The following is a 15,442-nucleotide window of genomic DNA, read 5'->3' on the forward strand; positions in this document are numbered from 1 at the left end:
TTACGTCATAAATGCCGAATGCCATGACAACGCGCGTCTCTGATTTCTTCATCAAGTAGGCCTAAACTGCGCAGTGCTTTCATTCATGTTTTCCTCGTTTCTGTGACAGTAGCCTACCGGTTGTATCCACGAGGGGTCAGTGCACAACCACTGATTTCCCTCAGGTTGAGGACCCGTTCTAGCAAAGTTTATGTACGAAAATGTAATAGTATACAAAACAACGCGCTTGAAGCGAGGATGCAAGTGTAATAGATGAGAAAATAGCCAACTGTGGCTTAAAGGCTACAGACATTCACATCCTTTACTACAGCACGAAACAGATCGCCTATTGGTATTGATTGCAAAGGGTCCTAAGCTCCTCACGATTCAAGTCCAAACTACTAACAATAAAGGCTTACGTCAAATAATCATCACTTTATAACCCTAATAGAAGCCATTTCAATCTAATAGCAATAAAAAGACAACTGACTGTAAGCCAAATGCCCCCCTCTCTCTCATAAAACCGTCACACACACACACACACACACACACACACACACACACACACACACACACACACACACACTATAGACTTACCCTACACAATATTATAAAACTGGTGCGGGTGGAGAAGGTGTGGGTGTGCTTCCAACGAGCAGACAGTATTTTCTGGCAGGCGCACACAGATATTTCTCACAGAAATGGTCTTCTCTCCACACAAGACAAGAGGCTGCTGAAAGGAGCTTTTAATTGGGGGAAGGTGCCACAGGGGCATGCAGTTAATCATAGCAAAGTGAAGGAGAAAGACAAGACAGAAGAAAGATGATTTGGGAAATAGTCACCATTCAATGAGGAGTGCAGAGACTTTTGAGATTGGCCCGAGGAATTCATGACCCAGCATGTTCTGTTCATGTTCTAATTGGAGTCTATAGACTACTATGTGTTCAGTTCATTGACTTGTGTATGTCAATCTAACCTCTAAGCTTCCTCAATTCCTGAATCAATGCTATATGTGTTCATTTGCTTATTTGAACACGACAATCCCTCAATGACCTCCCAAACAGTATAGATAAAAAACAATAGTCTTACATTTTTATTGGTCAGACACTGACCCCCCCCCCCCCCATATAAATCTATTGCATGTTTAAAACAGATTTTGATAATGACAGTAAGTAAGTCTATAATCATATTTAATCTCGACAATAGCTCACGTATTATATTCATTGTTATTGAAACTGCTAAATTAATTTGGTAGATTGCACCTGTTGCCTCTTGAACACAGAGATAGACATGGTACTTTTTGTGGAAATTACATTCAGCAAAAGTCCTCCATTATCACCAGAGAATGGACATAAATAAAGATGTCTGATTGTATATCTCAGCTCACATAATAACTTATTATCATGCACAAAATACAATGTCTCACAACTTTTAAATGGGGGGTTATTGATGACAAGTGAAAGTGGTTGGCTGAAAAGGTGCTACCAACCATGTTTTATAACTTACCATTCAAGCATAATAAGCTGGTCTCAAAATCCCAATGAATATGCATTAAGCTATTCATTTCAACAAGTCTTGGTCCTCATTTTGTTGATTTGATGTGCAGTATTGCAAAGGTGTGCTATAGTGTTTACAATATGAGGCCAGATAGTACTAAGTAGGGTAATAGCCTATGTCCTGTCGTGTTACATGATAGGCCTATATCATTTGCTATGTCATATCATCACTGCCAATCACGATTATTGATTCATTTCTGTAAACCACACATCCATATCATTATTATGGCCTCACAGTTAAGGACATCCAGAAGATTGAAGCATCCAATGCAGATAAATGTATTATTTTAATGACGTGTGAAGCCTACAGATGACTAGGGCCCAAAGACACACGTGTTGCTTGATGATTTTGTTTCCCTTGCAGCGTGACACAGGCTAAACACCTACATGTGCGTAATAGGAGGTCAACATGACATTAACCAAAGCATCTGATTTCCAGCAGTTCGTCTCAATTTAACACAATCAATCGGGCCAAACCTTGTCATGGAGAAATAATGGGCAAATAGATTACACATGCATTACTTTAACAACGGCGCTGTCTAGTCGCGGGCGGAGGACGGGGGTGCTCAACAATGGAGCGTGGTGAGTCATGGAACCCCTACGCAACACGGGGGGACCCTCTAGTAGTGATGACAGCGGTGCTGAAAAAGCTGTGTAGGTGTCCGGGCCAGAATTGGGATTTGTTGAGGATAAAATGAAGAGCTACAGATCTCTGTGGGTGGCGGTCTACCCACTGGCAGTGCTGGTTACGTTAATACTATACGGATTTGATTATTTGAATTATATTACTCTGAGATGTTAGAATCCTATTTATTGAATATATAATCCAATGGACTATGAGATTTACCCATAAATGATTCCAATTGCCAAGAAAATCCCCAAAGAAAAAAATATGTTATAAAAACACAAGCAGTTAATCAGAAAAGCATGATCACCTTGAGCCCTGTAGGCGTATCGTTCCAAACAATTAACGGGCACCGGAAATGTATGGTTCAATCACTTTCAGAATAATTTCCTATTATTTAAAATTCTCAACGTTTGGGTTGAAAAATGTAAGATAGCTGCAGCAGGCTAGCTGTACTAAGCTTGAGATTCGCCGAGTGTGGACGGGTTGCAACAGACGGCCACTGTCCACTATTTTGTGGTACTGAATGCCATAATTTTGTGCTGAATCTCATATCGCTGCTATAAGCCATATATCTTGTTTGTTTAATCAACACCAGATCCAGATGTTTTACTTCTGTAACAAACCCACTGGGCACAAACGGGTTGAATCAGCATTGTTTCCACATTATTTCAACCCAAAACATGATTCATCCGGACACACCATTCATCTTTCTGATATCGCTGAATCGACGTGGAAAACTGATTGGATTAGCAAAAAGTCATCAACTTCACGGCATTTTGTATTTTATTTCCACACAACTTTTAACGTAAATCAAATGACATGGGGATATTTTGTTAATTTCGTGTTGAATTCATGTTAGTTGAAAACGCAACCAAGTATAAATTAAAACTAAACTGACATCTGTGCTCAGTGGGAAGTCACCTTTAGCACAGTCCAGCTTCAGTGTCATAACAGACATTGTTAGACTGTTAGGATTGGAAGTCTACAGTCCACTGACTGTAGCCACTTGCCTCCTGCTGATGTCATGTTTAGCCTCCAGCAGAAAAGTGTTGCATCTGATTAGAGGATGCAAAAGTTGGCCTCTGTTTGCAGAAGGGGAGGGACTTTCTCCAACTATTTGCTTGGCAGACAGCTATTATTCAGGACTAAAACCTCCCTCAAGCCAGTGTGTGGGCTACATGCATAGAGTGTAGGGGTGTTATAGTAATGTCACGTGTGCGTGTGTGTGCCATCCTGCTGCCCCTGCCATGCATGCACTGAGCCAAGGCGTGTGAGTCATGAGCCAGCCACGAGAAGTGATGACCTCATTGACCCTGGCTCCCTCCCTCGTTCCCCAGCCTTCACCACCATCGCAAAAAAGAAAGATGAGTCAGTGACACAGCCTGGCCTGGGCCTAGCGATCAGATTTCACCCATCTCCTGTCCTGCACCCTCTCTCCTTCTCCCCCCACCCACGCACCCCACCACAAAGGGTATATGATTCATCCGGACACACCAATCATCGTCTGAGGTTTAAAAATAAATCCTGCCATTCAGGATGATGTTTCCCCATAAAGACAACACGCAGAGACACAACATCCCATCAGTCTGGCCAATTGAACCGCTGTGTTCACATGCAGCACACACGAGCAACAGGAGAGGAAGAGTGGGAGGCCTGTGATGCAGAGAGGAGGAGTGGGGCTCAGCACAGGCGAATTCCCTCAAGACATTGCACTCTAGGTGGGAGAGAAATCAAGATGAAGAGAGGCCCGAGGAGAGAGATCCACGTGTAGCGTGTTATAAGATGAGACCAGGGGGCCTCAGAGACATAAAGACTAATCAGATCACCACTCGCTGTCTCAATCATATGGATGAGCAGGTTGCTCATGGGAATTTTACTTACTCAAACATATTCTCAGAGAATAAAGGATTATGATTGGTTGTGTCAGGCAACCAACGAAAATGGAGAGGTGACGGGAATACCAAACAGAGTGGTGGGGGGAGGGGGTGTTCAATATAGCTAGCATGTTGTTCATTTTGCACATCAATGTCCTGTTTCCAGCTAGTCTAAATAATTGATTAAATATTAAATGTGATTCAAGCTGGGGTTAGTTAGCTAAAATGTGTTTTTCGAGCTAATGTCGTTAGCTAGCCAACTGTTAGGCTAACTAGCTAGCTTGGTAACTAAGGCTAAACTGTTATAGTTTATCCGTAGTTACCAAGCTAGCAATCTAGCTAGCTCAACCGTTTTAGCCTTAGGTCATTAATTTAAGCATGCAGGCTAGCTAGCCAGATAAATATGTTGCTGTTATAGTATAAGCATGAATGAACAGGGAGCACTGCTGCTCTTGGAGCAGAACTGTGTCAACCACAGTATATATTGCTTCTCTGAGACCAGTTTGAGCCAACAGGGTCTTCTGCTACTCTAAGAGAATAATTGTACTGTGTCATCTTTTATGTTGCTGTTCTGGGAGCAGCATTAGTATACTGGTAATACTGTTGCTCTTTGAACAGAACTGTGTCAACAACATTTACCTGAAATATATATACAACATGTAAAGTGTTGGTCCCATGTTTCATGAACTGAAATAAGAGATCCCAGACATTTTCCACATGAACAAAAAGCTTATTTCTCACAAAGTTTGCATAAATTTGTTTACATCCCTGTTAGTGAGCATTTCTCCTTTGACAAGATAATCCAACCACCTGACAGGTGTGGCATATCAAGAAGCTGATGAAACATCATGATCATTACACAGGTGCACCTTGTGCTGGGGGACAATAAAAGGACACTCTAAAATGTGCACAACACAATGCCTCAGATGTGTCAAGTTTTGAGGGAGGGTGCAATTGGCATGCTGACTGCAGGAATGTCCACCAGAGATCTTGCAAGAGAATTGAATGTTAATTTCTCTACCATAAGCCACCTCCAACGTCTTTTTAGAGAATTTGGCAGGACATCCAACTGGCCTCACAACCGCAAACCATGTGTATGGCGCTGTGTGGGCGAGTGGTTTTCTCAACGTTCTGAACAGTGTCCCATGGTGGCGGTTGGGTTATGGTATGGGCAAGCATAAGATATGGACACTGAACAAACTTGCATTTTATCAATGGCAATTTGAATGTACAGAGATACCATGCCATTTATTAGCTGCCATGACCTCATGTTTCAGCATGATAATGCACGGCCCCATGTCACAAGGATCTATACACAATTCCTGGAAGCTAAAAATGTCCCAGTTCTTCCATGGCTTGCATACTCACCAGACATGTCACACATTGAGCATGTTTGGGATGCTCTGTATCAACGTGTACGACAGCATGTTCCAGTTCCCACCAACATCCAGCAACTTCATACAGGAGATGTGTGCATGAGGCAAATATTGGTCACACCAGATACTAACTGGTTTTCAGATTTTAAAAAATGTCAAGGTACTGTGCATTCGGAAAGTATTCAGTCACCTTCACTGACCCCATACTGACAAAGCGAAAACAAGTTTTTATGAATTTTTCCAAATGTATTAAACATAAGATGTGTAGATTGAAAAGTGGAAAAATAATTTTATCAATTTTAGAATAATGATGTAACGTAACAAAATGTGGAAAAAGTCAAGGGGTCTGAAAACATTCCGAATGCGCTGTATATGAAGAAGCAAAGAGCCAGCATCCTGGAGTCACCTCTTCACTGTTGACATTGAGACTGGTGTTTTGCGGGTACTATATAATGAAGCTGCAAGTTGAGGAATTGTGAGCCATCTGGTTCTCAAACTAGACACTCTAATGTACTTGTCCTCTTGCTCATTTGTGCACCGGGGCCTCCCACTCCTTTTTCTATTCTGGTTAGGGCCAGTTTGCGCTGTTCTGTGAAGGGAGTAGTACACAGCATTGTACAAGATCCTCAGTGTCATGACAATTTCTCGCATGGTATAGCCTTCCTTTCTCAGAACAAGAATAGACTGACGAGTTTCAGAAGACAGTCTTTGTTTCTAGCCATTTTGAGCCTGTAATCGAACCCACAAATGCTGATGCTCCAGATACTCAACGAGTCGAAAGAAGGCCAGTTCTATTGCTTCTTTAATCAGAGCAACAGTTTTCAGCTGTGCTAACATAATTGCAAAAGGGTTTTCTAATGATCAATTAGCCTTTTAAAATTATAAACTTGGATTAGCTAACACAACGTGCCATTGGAACACAGGAGTGATGGTTGCTGATAATGGGCCTCTGTACGCCAATGTTGATATTCCATTTAAAACAATCTGCTGTTTTCAGCTACAATAGTAATTTACAACATTAACAATGTCTACACAGTATTTCTGATCAATTTGATGTTATTTTAATCGACAAAAAATGTGCTTTTCTTTCAAAAACAAGGACATTTCTAAGTGACGCCAAACTTTTGAACGGTAGTGTATATACAGTGGGGCAAAAAGTATTTAGTCAGCCACCAATTGTGCAAGTTCTCCCACTTAAAAAGATGAGAGAGGCCTGTCATTTTCATCATAGGTACACTTCAACTATGACAGACAAAATTAGAAAAAAATCCAGAAAATCACATTGTAGGATTTTTTATGAATTTATTTGCAAATTATGGTGGAAAATAAGTATTTAAAGTATTTAAAGGCAATGCTACCAAATACTAATTGAGTGTATGTAAACTTCTGACCCACTGGAAATGTGAGGAAAAAAATAAAAGCTGAAATAGATCATTCTCTCTACTATTATTCTGACATTTCACATTTTTAAAATAAAGTGGTGATCCTATCTGACCTAAAACAGGGATTTTCTGGCTACATGGAACCCAAACCGGTTGCGAGCATGCGCCATTGTGCGCCATCGTGCATACATTTATTTTGACCCCTACACCAAACGAGATCACGACACGCATGTTAAAATATCAAAACAAACTCTGAACCAATTACATTAATTTGGGAACATGTTGAAAAGCATTAAACATTTATGGCAATTTAGCTAGTTAGCTTGCACTTGCTAGCTAATTTGTCCTGGGATATAAACATTCAGTTGTTATTTTACCTGAAATGCACAAGGTCCTGCTTCTATAAACCAATGAAGAGATGGGAGAGGCAGGACTTGCAGCGCCATCTGTGTCCAAAATAGAAAGGAGTTCTATTTTAGCCCTTGGCAACGCAGACGCTCGTTGATGCACGCGAGCAGTATGGATGCAATAATGGAATAACATTGATTTTTTTTAATTAAAAAATATTTTGCAACACTCGCACACGTGACACGAGTGGTGTGGTCAGCCTATTAGGTATATGTAAACTTCAGACTTCAATATATATATATATATATATACCAGTCAGAAGTTTGGACACAACTACTCATTCATGGTATGTGAGTGCTTTGCTGTCTCTCTCTCTCTCCTTCTCTCTTTCTCTCTCATCCTCTTTGTCGCTGTTTCTTTATCTCTCTCTCACTCTTTCTCATCCTCTTTGTTGCTGTCTCCTTATCTCTGCATCTCTATCTCTTAATCTCTCTCTTTCTCTCTCATCCTCTTTGTCTCTGTCTCTCTCTCTCTCTCTCTCTCTCTCTCTGTCTCTCTCTCTCTCTCTCTCTCTCTCTCTCTCTCTCTCTCTCTCTCTCTCTGTCTCTCTCTCTCTCTCTCTCTCTCTCTCTGTCTCTCTCTCTCTCTCTCTCTCTCTCTCTCTCTCTCTCTGTCTCTCTCTCTGTCTCTCTCTCAGCCATCATGACCTAGGATGTGTGAGGGGATGTACTGTATATGACCAAGTACAGTTAATATTGACGGTGGTGTGTGCTTTGTGGACCACAGAAAAAAGGTTGTAGAGGAAGTGGTGGAGGAGGAGGTGGTTCACAGGGAGAACGACTGGGGTAAGCTAGATGGATATTGTCTCAATGTACTGTCCATAGTAAGTCCTCATGTCAAAGTAACATTACTACTGACCTATGTTGTTTCTCTGAGCTGGTGTAGGAGGAGGTGACTGATGAGGAGCTCCAGGCAGCCACAGGCCCCATCCCCAGCCTCCCGGAGGGCATCACTGTGGCCTACACCATCCCAGAGAAGGTCAGTACCAAACAAACCTTTTAAGAATACTGTAGTATCTGTATGGTGAGTACAGAAAAACAAAGTCACCATGTATCAGTGGAGGCTGGTGAGGGCCCGGGGAAGTTGGCTCATAGTAATGGCTGGAAAGCATACTCAATTACCGAAAATGAAACGCTAGTACTGGCACTCGGACATGATCCATGTAGAACACTAGTACGGGTATTCAGACACGATCCATGACAAATTCTTCCTCACCATGTTGTTCCTCTGTTCCCAGAAGACAGAGGATGAGGATGAGATTCCAGAGGAGAGGAGCTCATGACTCAGATGAGGACGATGTTGCCGGGAAGTAGATAGACACATTTGCTTTCAGGCAACCATCATTGTCTATGTCCCAAATTAAACTCTATTCCCTATATAGTGCACTACTTTATGGGTCTGTTAAAATGTAGTGCACTATGAAGGGAATAGGGTGCCATTTGGGATGCATCCATTATCATCGCCATGCATCGCTTATTTCAGTAACATTGTACACCTACCACCTTTTAATAAAGAAACATTGACACCGCAAGCTTCATTGCAGAGAGCATGCTGTATTTTACTGTATCTCCGCATTATAAAATAAAGCAAGCTTTTTCTTTACCACTAACCGTACTACAGTAGCAATAATGATTGCAAGTATCTCTGCTCAAAGGGAAGGCAATGCATGGTTAATGAGCTTAAAGTGCTGCTGTTGATGATCTTCATATTCCCCAAGGGTAGGAATTTACTAACGGTAAGAATTTACTAGTGTAAGCCTGTTCAGTGTGGAAGCGTATAGCTGTACATTTTAATTTCAGCATCAGAGAGCATAAACTGGAAGTTACAATACCCTAACATTAGCCTACTACCTGCCCCTAAATCGCATGTAGTTCTCTTAAATGGATCAAGTACATACAGATGTAAGCTGTACATTTAATCATGCTTATGTGTCACATGTTGACAGTGAGGAAAGATTGTTGTAACACTCTGAATTGAATAAGTTATCAATCATTGCAGTTATGGATGCAGCCTCTGACCAATAATTACTACTGTAATGCATTTTCCCTTCCTAAAACATTTTGAATGACGGTGAATGAGGCCCAACATTTCTCTGCAGGACAAACCTGCCTTTACTTCATCTGGTCCATGTCTAGCTCTGGTCCAGGGTCTTAAGTGTGGTTTTAGCCTTAAATGTTAAAGGATCTGGACCAGAGCTACTCCATGTCATACTGTCAGCTGTTTAAAATTATATGCCTGTAACTGAAACTTTTTCTTCTGAAACTGTATGGATTGACTCTCTGTGCACACTTTGTTTCAATAAAGTATTTATTAGCCAGAATATGTTTGCAGAATATGTTTGCCCACAGTATGACAATGCACTTGGAATATGATCTGTTTGGCACATATAAAATGGCAGGGTTTTGGTACCTCTAATGAACTTATCCTCTGCAGCAGAGGTAACTCTGGGTCTCCCTTTCCTGTGGTGGTCCTCATGAGAGCCAGTTTCACCATAGCGCTTGATGGTTTTTGCGAATGCACTTAAAGAAACTTTCAAAGTTCTTGACATTTTCTGGATTGACTGACCTTCATGTCATAAAGTAATGATGGACTGTCGTTTCTCTTCACTTATTTAAACCATTCTTGCCATAATATGGACTTGGTCTTTTACCAAATAGGTCTATCTTCTGTATACCAACCCTACCTTGTCACAACACAACTGATTGGCTCAAACACATTAAGAAGGAAATAAATGATACAAATGAACTTTTAACTAAACAATCATGTTAAGTGAAATACATTCCATGTGACTACCTCATGAAGCTGGTTGAGAGAATGCCAAGAGTGTGCAAAGCTGTCATCAAATCAAAGGTTAGCTACTTTGAAGAATCTGAAATATATTTAGATTTGTTTAACACTTTATTGGTTACTACATTTACATTTAAGTCATTTAGCAGACGCTCTTAATTCCATAAGTGTTATTTCATAGTTTTGATGTCTTCACTATTATTCTACAATGTAGAAAATAGTACAATTAAATAAAAACCCTTGAATGAGTATGTGTGTCCAAACTTTTTACTGGGACTGTATATAGTTGAAGTCGGAAGTTTACATGCACCTTAGCCTAATACATTTAAACTCAGTATTTCACAATTCCTGACAAGTAATACTAGTAAAACTTCCCTGTCTTAGGTCAGTAAGGGTCATCCACTTTATTTTAAGAATGTGAAATGTTAGAATAATAGCAGAGAGAATTATTTATTTCAGCTCTGATTTCTTTCATCACATTCCCAGTGGGTCAGAAGTTTACATACACTCAATTAGTATTTGGTAGCATTGCCTTTACATTGTTGAACTTGGGTCAAGACTTCCACAAGCTTCCCACCATATGTTGGGTAACTTTTGGTCCATTCCTCCTGACAGAGCATGTGTAACTGCGTCAGGTTTGTAAGCCTCCTTGCTCGCACACGCTTTTTCAGTTCTGCCCACAAATTTTCTACAGGAGGTCAGGGCTTTGTGATGGCTAAGCCAATACCTTGCCTTTGTTGTCCTTAAGCCATTTTGCCACAAGTTTGGAAGTAAGCTTGGGGTCATTGTCCATTTGGAAGACCCAATTGCGACCAAGCTTTAACTACCTGACTGATGTCTTGAGATGTTGCTTCAATATATCCACATCATTTTCCTTCCTTATGAGGACATTTCTCCAAAAAGTACGATCCTTGTCACCATGTGCAGTTGCAAACCGTAGTCTGGCTTTTATTATGGCGGTTTTGGAGCAGTGGCTTCTTCCTTTCTGAGTGGCCTGTCAGGTTATGTCGATATAGGACTCGTTTTACTGTGGATATAGATACTTTTGTACTTGTTTCCTCCAGCATCTTCACGAGGTCCTTTGCTGTTGTTCTAGGATTGATTTTCACTTTTTGCACCAAGGTACATTAATCTCTAGGAGACAGAACGTGTCTCCTTCCTGAGCGGTATGACGGATGCGTGGTCCCATGGTGTTTATACTTGCAAACTATTGTTTGTACAGATGAATGTGGTACCTTCAGGCTTTTGGATATGGATATAGGCCTTGAAATACATCCACAGGTACACCTCCAATTGACTCAAATGATGTCAGTCCATCAGAAGCTCCTAAAGTCATGACATCATTTTCTGGAGTTTTCCAAGCTGTTTAAAAGCACAGTCAACTTAGTGTATGTGCACTTCTGATCCACTGGAATTGTGATACAGTGAATTATAAGCTAAATAATCTGTCTATAAGCTATTTTTGGTAAAAACTTGCCAAAACTATTGTTCGTGAACAAGAAATTTGTGGAGTGGTTGACAAAAAAATATATATATATGTATACATATTATTTTCAACTAAACCTACCACCCCTGCTCTAATTGGGGTAAACTATTGAACAACATCACTTACATGCTGACCACACCGCCCGCTTCACTTGCACGAGAGTTGCATTTTTTTAACATATACAATGGCAAGAAAAAGTATGTGAACCCTTTGGAAATACCTGGATTTCTGCATAAATTGGTCATCAAATTTAATCTGATCTTCATCTAGGTCACAACAATAGACAAACCCAGTCTCCTGAAACTAATAACACACAAACAATTATACGTTTTCCTGTCTGTATTGAACATACCATGTAAACATTCACAGTGTAGGGTGGGAAAAGTATGTGAACCCTTGGATTTAATAACTGGTTGACCCTCCTTTGGCAGCAATAACCTCAACCAAACATTTTCTGTAGTTGCGGATCAGACTTGCACAATGGTCAGGAGGAATTTTTGACCATTCCTCTTTACAAAACTGTTTCAGTTCAGCAATATTCTTGGGGGGTCTGGTGAGGACTGCTTTTTTGAGGTCATGCCACAGCATCTCAATCGGGTTGAGGTCAGGACTCTGACTGGGCCACTCCAGAAGGCATATTTTCTTCTGTTGAAGCCATCCTGTTATTGATTTACTTCTGTGTTTTGGGTCGTTGTCCTGTTGCATTACCCAACTTCTGTTGAGTTTCAATTGGAGGACGGATAGCCTAACATTCTCCTGCAAAAGGTCTTGATAACCTTGGGAAATCATTTTTCCGTCGATAATAGCAAGCTGTCCAGGCTCTGAGGCTGCAAAGCAACCGCAAACCATGATGTTCCCTCCACCATACTTTACAGTTGGAATGAGGTTTTGATGTTGGTGTGCTGTGTCTTTTTTTCTCCACACATAGTGTTGTGTGTTCCTTCCAAACAACTCAACTTCCACAACTCAACTGTATTTAATCTGTCCACAGAATATTTTGCCAGTAGCGCTGTGGAACATCCAGGTGTACTTCTGCAAACTTCAGACATGCAGCATTGTGTTTTTTTGGACAGCAGTGGCTTCTTCTGTGGTGTCCTCCCATCAACACCATTCTTGTTTAGTGTTTTATGTATCGTAGATTCATCAACAGAGATGCTATCATGTTCCAGAGATTTTTTTGGGGCATTCTGCGCTGTGCTCTTGCAGTCATCTTTGCAGGACGGCTACTTCTAGGGGGATTAGCAACAGTGCTGAACTTTCTCCATTTATAGACAATTTGTCTTACTATGGACTGATAAACATCAGGGCTTTATGCAAGTCAACAATTCTTAATCTTAGGTATTTTGAGATCTCTTTTGTTTGAGGCATGGTTCACATCAGGCATTGCTTTTTGTGAATAGCAAACTCGAATTTTGTGAGTGTTTTTTATAGGGCAAGGCAGCTCTTACCAACATCTCCAATCTCATCTCATTGATTGGACTCCAGGTTAGCTGACTCCTTACTCCAATTAGCTTTTAGAGAAGTCATTAGCCTAGTGGTTCACAAACGTTTTCCAACCTAAACTGGGAATGTTTAAATGATGTATTCAATATAGACAAGAAACATACAATAATTTGTGTGTTATTAGTTTAAGCACACTATGTTTGTGTGACTTAGATGAAGATCAGATCAAATTTGATGACCAATTTATAATTCCAAAGGGATCCCATACATTTTCTTGCCACTGTACATGATATTCAATCATTGCACCCACACTGCTCGCAAGCGGCAACAAGTGTCTGCGCAGCCAGGCGCTAAAATAGAACTTGGTTCTATTTGTGTCACTTGATGTGCTGCAACTCCTATCTCCTCATTGGTTTTTAGGAGCATATACCCACATGGGTGATTGAAAGATGAACTGAGGTCCACACTCCAGTCCAGTTGATGGTGGTAACGCACCTTAAAGTTGGTTGCCAACCGCCATATAAAGTACTTATTTTCCACCATAATTTACAAATAAATTCATGAAAAATCCTACAATGTGATTTTCTGGATTTTTTTATCCATTTTGTCTGTCATAGTTGAAGTGTACCTATGCTGAAAATTACACACCTACGTGTGTCTGGGAATCACAGCGAGACCATTCAATTCCTGCTCATCAAGTCCCCCCAGATTCCAGTGGTTTTGGGATTCTCCTGGCTCCAGCGACACAATCCCCTCAACAACTGGTCTACGGGTGCTATCATGGTCTGGAGTCGAGTCCGTTCTGCCACGCTTATTGTCTGAAGTCGGTGCAACCTGCCCCGGGATGACCTCCGGGAGGTGTTCAGCAAGTCTCGGGCCACTTCCCTTCTGCCGCACCGCCCCTATGACTGCGGGATTGACCTTCTCCATAGCACCATGCCACCCCGGGGACATCTGTACTCTCTGTCAGGACCAGAGACAAAGAGGCTATGGAGACCTACATTGGGGACTCCCTAGCTACAGGCTTTATCCATCCCTCTTCCTCGCCCACTGGCACAGGTTTCTTCTTCGTGGAGAAAAAGGACAAGTCCCTGTGCCTTTGCACTGACTATCGGGGACTCAAGGACATTACTGTGAAGAACCGTTATCCGCTACCACTCATTTCCTCGGCCTTCGAGCCGCTCCAGGGTGCCACTGTTTTCTCCAATCTGGATCTACAAAACACCTACCACCTGGTGCGGATACGAGAGGTGGACGAGTGGAAGACCACCTTCAACATGGCCAGCGGCCTCTACGAATATCTGGTCATGCCCTTTGGCCTCACCAACGCCCCTGCCGTGTTCCAGGCTCTGGTGAAGGATGTTCTCCGCGACATGCTGAACCGGTTCGTCTTCATCTACATTGATGACATCCTCGTCTTCTCCCACTCCCCCCAAGAACATGTGCTCCATATCCGACAGGGTCTCCAGCGCCTTCTGGAGAACCAGTTGTTTGTTAAGGTGGAAAAGTATGAGTTCCATCACTCCACCATTCCCTTTCTGGGCTACATCATCTTTGCTGGGAGTGTCCAGATGGATCCCGAGAAGGTGAGAGCGGTGGTGGATTGGCCTCAGCCTACATCCAGGGTGCAGCTGCAATGCTTCCCGGGGTTTGCCAACTTTTATCTCCGCTTTATCTGGGGTTACAGCAACCTTGCACCCCCTGTCTGCACTCACCTGTACCAAGGTTCTGTTCACGTGGTCCTCTGCCACTGACCTGGTCTTCCAGGACCTTAAACGCCACTTCATCACTGCTCCTATCTTGGTTCATCCTGACCCTTCCCGTCAGATCGTGGTGGAGGCAGATGCTTCAGATGTCGGAGTGGGGGCTGTTCTGTCCCAATGTTCTGCTCTGGACCTTAGGCTGCAACCCTGCACCGTATTCTCCCACCGCCTCAATGCCACGGAGAAGAACATCTTCCAGCACGTCTTCCGGATCCAAGGACTCCCCGTGGACATGGTCTCAGACCGGGGTAGGCAGTTCTCATCCCGGTTCTGGAAGGCTTTCCGCACGCCCATTGGATCATCGGACAGCCTGTCCTCCGGATTCCACCCCCAGTCCAATGGCAAATCGGAGCGAGCCAACCAGGACTTAAAGATGACTCTTTGTTGCCTAGTCTCCGGCAACCCTACCACCTGGAGTCAGCAACTGGTATGGTTTAAGTATGCTCACAACACCCTTCCTTGCTCTAACATGGGTCTCTCGCCCTAATGCAAGAGGAGGTGGTCAGCAATCCCTCTGCCCAGATGTTCATCCGCCGCTGTTGCCGTACCTGGAAGAGAGCCCGAGACGCTTTGTTGAAGACCACTTCCAGGTATAGGCGACAAGCGGATCACCACCGGACCCCTACTCTATGCTATTGGCTCAGGCAGAGGGTTTTTTTCTTTTTTTTCTTTCACCTTTATTTAACCAGGTGGGCTAGTTGAGAACAAGTTCTCATTTACAACTGCGACCTGGCCAAGATAAAGCATAGCAGTGTGAACA

The sequence above is a fragment of the Oncorhynchus gorbuscha genome, linkage group LG07, assembly GCF_021184085.1.
Source record: "Oncorhynchus gorbuscha isolate QuinsamMale2020 ecotype Even-year linkage group LG07, OgorEven_v1.0, whole genome shotgun sequence".
In the NCBI taxonomy this organism is placed as follows: Eukaryota; Metazoa; Chordata; class Actinopteri; order Salmoniformes; family Salmonidae; genus Oncorhynchus; species Oncorhynchus gorbuscha.